The following is a 7,500-nucleotide window of genomic DNA, read 5'->3' as shown; positions in this document are numbered from 1 at the left end:
AGTGAGAGAGATAGATAGAAAGAGGGAGAGTGAGAGAGACAGAAAGAGAGAGAGGGAGAGAGAGAGAGAGAGACAGAGAGAGAGAGAGAGACAGAGATTGTAATTAGGAACAAGACCTCTTTTACGGAGGCAGTTTCAAAAGGGAGGGGCGAGGAAGCCTTCTGAGTGAGAGGGGCAACTGCAAATTGTTATCTCTATGACTAAGTTTATATTTATAAACTTAAGTAATCTTTCTATCTGTCTGTTAATATATACATGTATATGTATATGTACACATACATACATACGTACATACATACACATACACATACATACATACATACATACATACATACATACATACACATACACATACATACATACATATATATATATATATATATATATATATATATATATATATATATATGTATATATATATATATGTGTGTGTGTGTGTGTGTGTGTGTGTGTGTGTGTGTGTGTGTGTGTGTGTGTGTGTGTGTGTGTGTGTGTGTGTGTGTGTGTGTTTACATGACTTGCCTCTGTTTCACCAGAGGTCATTACTGAATATTATTTTTTAAATTAAAAAATTGTCTTTTATATCATGAATTCTTACATAATCGTCAGTTATATCGAGGTGTCTTTAAGGCATTCTACCCCTTTCATTATAACAAATTACTTATCATAACGTTAATTATACACGATGTTCGGTTGCCATTTTATATATTGTGATATTTGTATATTTGAATTTATCAGGCGCGTCAGCAGCCTTTAATCAAATAAATATATTCCTATGATTAATAACTTATTCTGACCAGATATTAAATCACTACGTATATTAATCATACTTTCTACAATACAACTGCAAAAAAACAAACAAATATATCTATGTATAACCCCTTCGTATATAAAAACGAAAAGATTATACACTTATCCAAACTTGGCACAAGTGAATTCTCGGTGTCTGCTGATTTATGGAAAGAAAACTCTTTAAATTTTACTCTCCTTTCACCCAGCAAACTCCAGGCGCGTCCCCAAAACTATGCAAACAATGGAGGTTCCAAAGCCCCTATAAAACGTTGATTGAGTGAAGGCACAGGAGATAGTTCCAAATGAGGCCATGGAAGGTCAGACCACTAGTGTTAACGAGGGAACGATCGGTGTTAGCGAATAGTTCTACTCTTTAACTCAGCAGAGTGTGATCGTTTTATCTTGGAAAGTGACTCGGGTACTTGGGAAGTGTAAATATCTTTTGATGATTATTTTATTTTGAACATATTTGACAAAATCGCGTGTCTCCCTCAGTATATGAGTAGGAGTACATCTAAAGTGAATGTTTTCCCCCTAACAGTATTCATTATTGCAATATAATAAAACTGCATGAGTCTACGCTTTAAGAAAGAAAATAGGTATATTATATATTCGTGCATGTCGTGCGTAACCAAAACGTATTTTACTGGAGTCAAGAAAACATTTAGCAGAAAATACCAAGTACGCGACGTGAAATCTGCTAAATGACTTTCCTGAGTCAACTATAATTATAGAAAATGTACTCAAATTCCAAATAATGTGAGCTTTACCTTGAAAATCTGGTCACACAAGCACCACACCCTGTTTAAGATTCCATATTTAATGCGTACTCCAACCATTTACGGTTTACTTCTGATTTATCTCATTACGGAAGCGCTCATTTCCTAACACGCTCTCTGATGGACTTGCAAATCATCAAAATTACTCCCGTTCGCACTAGAGTCTCTGAGATCGCGTCCTCTCTCTGTGTATCACTTTAAATCTAGTTTGATTTAATATGCTATGAAAGTTATATATATATATATATATATATATATATATATATATATATATATATATATATATATATATGTGTGTGTGTGTGTGTGTGTGTGTGTGTGTGTGTGTGTGTGTGTGTGTGCGTGTGCGTGTGCGTGTGCGTGTGCGTGTGCGTGTGCGTGTGTGTGTGCGTGTGCGTGTGCGTGTGCGTGTGCGTGTGCGTGTGCGTGCACGCGTTAGAATGAAATGCTAGGTTTACTATTAATTGCAGTGTCCTTCAGTGTGAGCTAACATTTCTAATATACAGTTAATTCCTCGTGTATTGCGTTTGGGTTATACTAAATACTACATTTCATCTCGAAATCTACGTCGCACAAATAATGTTATTATGTAGATAGGGTTATCAGGTAAATTAGCAGATCCTTTAATGAATTCATCATTAGCATTGCTGAGAACTGCCGTGCATTATTGTACATTTCGAAATACATTGTTTATATAATACTCTGCCGAGAAAATGTTATTATGTAGACAGACAGGAACAACAGCTAATTCTGAAATCCCATAATGCTGATGAGAGAAGCATTTCCATTTACATGATGAGATTCACGTTTGCAATTTGTAAATGTGTACAAAGTTGTTCCAGGGCTGTCTGCTTGGCTCTTGTATTTCAATCGTCATTATGGAATTCGTTCGTATTTCAACTGTAATTATGGTACTTGTATTTTGTTTACACGGTGCTATTAACTTGCAATGAAATAACGTCTATCAAATTACAAAGAGATGAAGACAGCAACGTCATATATTACTTGGACGATAATTGATTATTTAGAATTATTAGCCGCGTCGACAGGTAAGGTCATTAGCAGCGAATACCTTGTGGGATTAGTGTTAAAAATCTAGCAATAAATGTCTCTCATCAATAAAAAACAACAGCAAATATCGTATTAAAAATCCAAACATAAATATTCGGAACAAGGAAGGAAATACAAATTCTCCGAACCAGCGACCATGCCACAGGAATACAGATAATAATAATTCAACTACCGGGGTATCCAATCCACACTTAGTATCTGGTCTCAAGCTCAGATACGGAAAGAGGGTTAACGATAGGTTCGACAAACAACTGTAGAAATAATTCCTTAAGGGATTAGTGTGGATTAACCGAGATAATCTGTATCAGCGACCGCTCTTGACAGTAACAAAGCTGGTAGTATGCGAATTAGATGAATAAAGGGTGATTAAAATGAATGAATAAATAAATGAAGATCTCATTATGTATGTCCCAGAGTGAGCGCTGTTGCAGTACGCAAGATCCTCATATATATATATTTTTTTTTCTGCAGTAAAAGATATCAGAGACTCGCCGCTTCTCTGCAACATGTTTCCTGTTTCTGTTTGGAGATTTTATTTTTTTTTATTTTTTTGAGTGATTCGAATGCGCGGGTGTATTTAATCCTTAACTATAACACCTTAAAAGCTGATTTATTCATGCCCTAACACTATTAGTATGAAATAGTTGCACATACGAAATGCTACACCAACAATCATTAACATAAATCACTATTAAAACCATCGGAAACTAATCCATTAATGGATGGAAAAACACTCTACCGTGTTTTCATGATGCGTCAAAACAAAATACTAAACCGACATACAAGTTCACTAATAACGTTCAAATCAGTAACTTCCCCTATATGAAAAGAAAAAAGGGGTATTAGGAAGAAACATCAATACCATATATGGATTGCTTGTCTGTTTGTTTATTTATTCATTATTATTAGTAGTAGTAGTAGTTGTAGAAGTAGTAGGAAAATTAACAGTAGTGATAGTAGTAGTTATATCATAAGCATTATCAGCATTACCATCACCATCACATCCTTATCATTATCATTATTTTCACTATCATTGTAATTTTCATGTTATCATCACCCTTATTATCAGAAATATCTTTTTCATTATCATCACTTTCATTATTATCATCATCATTTTCACCTTCATCCCCATCATCATCTTCATCAACACCATCATCAACCTTATTTTCATTATTTTCATCATTATATTCACCGTCATCATTATTAATATTTCCTAATATCATTCATCCCTTGGTCTCCCCTTCCTTCATATCTTAAAGACATCAAACCTTCTGCCTTCTCTCCCCTTTTATTCAACTTTATTCTCCACTATTCGTCCATACTCTCCTTTTATCTCTCTTATTCCCACTCTTGTCTGATCCAAAGACTTTAAAATTTTTAACGATTCACTGAATTCATTTCATATTCATAGGAGTAATAATTCCTATAAATTGCATATATTACTTCGGTTCTGTACAACATATTCAGCCATTTTCTCCCCTTCCACCTTCCACCATCTATATTTTACTTTAATGGGTACACGATACCGTAGTTTTACATATATTTTCTAGGTTATCTTTCTCTTGTCTTTTATCATATGGACGGTCCGATGCTGCCAGCTTTTATGTTATAATAAATGTATTAATATATTCTACACTATGATATACTGCAACATATTGTAATGCATTGCAATATTTATTATCGAGTGTATGATTCGAAGCTGTGATATAAATAAGGATAATATATTAACCATCAGAATTCTAAATAGGTAATATACACTCGCAATCGGAGTGTGCAGCTTTATGAGTGATTTATAGATACATAGACAAAGAGAGAACTAAACATACTAATATAGGTACACATATATAGGTATATGGCCATACATATTCTTTGACTCTTATTATTTATTTCTGCCTTTTTTCCATTGACCTGATTGCAAAGATCTCATTACAAGTTTTAATCTATAAAAGTAGATTTTTTTTTTTTTTTTTGATAGAGATAACTGGTCTTTATGTCTTGTCCTTTAAACAAACCTACTTATAACATTTACTCTAACACGCATATTCTTAAACATTCTAGCAAAACAGGCTTTTCAGAACAAGTATCAATCTACCCCATCTGATGACATAAAAGAAAAAAATCATCAGTACATTTATCATGATTTAGTGATCATAACGTTTTACGACAGAATCAAGTAGTAAACAAAACAAACACCAATATTCACAAAGCTGCTCCTTAAACCACCTATTTGTCAAAGGGCCTAAATTTCAACAAGCCAAATGAAAGATTCCTTTTTTTCCCTTTTTTTCTTTTCTTTCTTTGTTTTACAAGTCCCCCCCCCCCCCTTGTCAGAATTCCATGACCTTGTTTCGCATCTGAGTGCAACAAGTGACGGTGTATTTCACAGTCCGCAAATACCAAGGTGTCTCCCGTGAACAAAAAGGGATGCCTCTTTCTTGTCTCGGTGCCTGGCGTCCAATATCATAAAAAGGAGATTCTGCCAAAAGTTTATCTCGGGAGAACCAAAGGGAGAGGGAGCTTGTACACGACCTTTTTTTTTAAGGGAGGAAGAGAGTATGTATGTTTGTATTTTTTTTTTTTTTTTTTTTTTTGTAAATTTCTTACCTATTTCTGTTGAATTATATATTCATCGTTATCGGCATGCTTGTGTGTTTCTATGTCATATCTGTTTCTATTAAATATGTGAATATATGTGTGTGTGTGTGTGTGTATATATATATATATATGTGTGTGTGTGTGTGTGTGTGTGTGTGTGTGTGTGTGTGTGTGTGTGTGTGTGTGTGTGTGTGTATTTATGTATGTATGTGTGTGTGTGTGTGTGTGTGTGTTTTATATATTGATATCGAGAATATCAGTATATAAAAACATTTGGAAAGTATCTTTTTATTACGGAAAACTTTGGATTAGCCTTGCTTACGCTATCCCAGCTGTGTACTATACTGTACTCCAATTTCAGGTTCAGTTAATTAACAGTATGCTGTAATTTTAAAAGCGCACTAAATATAACCCAAACTCTCATGTATGGAACAAATGTGTACACAAATATGCACATATATATATTGTATATCTTTATTTGAGTACATATAGATAGACAGATAGATAGGTAGATAGATGCGTACCTAGCAACCTACCTACCTACCTACATATATACATACATACATAGATAAATACATATACATACATACATACTTCCGTACATATGAACAAAAATACATACATATAAAGTAGAAGGACAGTTGCATAGACAAACAAATACTTAGATAATTAAATACACACATACTCAAAGCAGACGAGCTTCGGAAAAAATGCACACTCATAACCTAACACAATGAAGTCTATTCATTTCCTTTCTCTCAAACATACATTGCAATATTTTCCCCTTTTTCCCTTCTTTAGCTATAGCTGAGTCAACAAGACTCACGGCTGCCAAGAGTCAACACGCGTGATATCTGGAAAGAAAATTTGTCTTTTGGTAAATATTGACTCTCGCTTTCTCCTTTTCTCTCGATCTTATTCTCTGGCCTTCTCACTCTCGTTTTCTCTGTATCTACTCTGTTATCATTTTCTTTGTCTCTTTGGAATAAATGAATTTCAAAATGACTGTTTATAAAAATCGGTTTGCATATACATTATATATATATATATATATATATATATATATATATATATATATATATATATATATATATATATATATATATATATATATATATATATATATATATATATATATATATATATGTATATATATATACATAGATATATATATATATATATATATATATATATATATATATATATATATATATATATATATATATATATATATATATATATATATATATATATATATATATATATATATATATATATATATATATATATATATATATATATATATACATATATATATATATATATATATATATATATATATATATATATATATATATATATATATATATATATATATGTATGTATATATATATATATACATATATATATATATATATATATATATATATATATATATATATATATATATATATATATATATATATATATATATATATATATATATATATATATATATATATATATATATATATATATATATATATATATATATATATATATATATATATATATATATATATATATATATATATGCGTATATATACATATATATATATATATATATATATATATATATATATATATATATATATATATATATATATATATACATATATATTCTACTCTTGTTTAATTCAGTAAAGGCTATTATAAAGTGTTTATCATGTATGGAATGATTGCAAACGTTTTAGACAGAAACGTGAAAATATGAAAGAAAGAAAAGAACAAAAAATATCTTACGCACGGAAGACTGAACAGCGATTTTCACTTTTCTTTCTTTCCTTCTTTCACTTTTCTTTCTTTCTGATTCACGTTTATACATTATGTTCCCGACGAAAGCGGCGCCTTACGCATAGTTTTTAATCGTAAATTACTTATAAAACAGTTTAACAGAACAGTCGCTAATTAAGCTGTTGCGACCGTGGAATGAATATCATTGGACAAGAGGAAAACCGAATCAAAACACTTTTGGTATATACGTTGGTTCCAAAATAGACATTAACTTCATATATTAAGAGTAATGAGCCCATTATGTGGAAGTACTTGTAGAAAAATGTAATTAATGGACCTATAGTACGACACGTTCATTAAATTAAGGTACTTTACTATGGACTGACCACCTATTTGCTCTGTGGTATGCGGGATAAAAAGGAAAATATAGTACGTTTTTTATGATAAACTTATGTATAATTTGGTACCATCTGTTAATCAGCTATAGATG

Source organism: Penaeus vannamei, chromosome 37 (genome assembly GCF_042767895.1).
Source record: "Penaeus vannamei isolate JL-2024 chromosome 37, ASM4276789v1, whole genome shotgun sequence".
Lineage (NCBI taxonomy): Eukaryota > Metazoa > Arthropoda > Malacostraca > Decapoda > Penaeidae > Penaeus > Penaeus vannamei.
The sequence above is the reverse complement of the archived record's forward strand: the minus strand, read 5'-3'. Positions refer to the sequence as shown.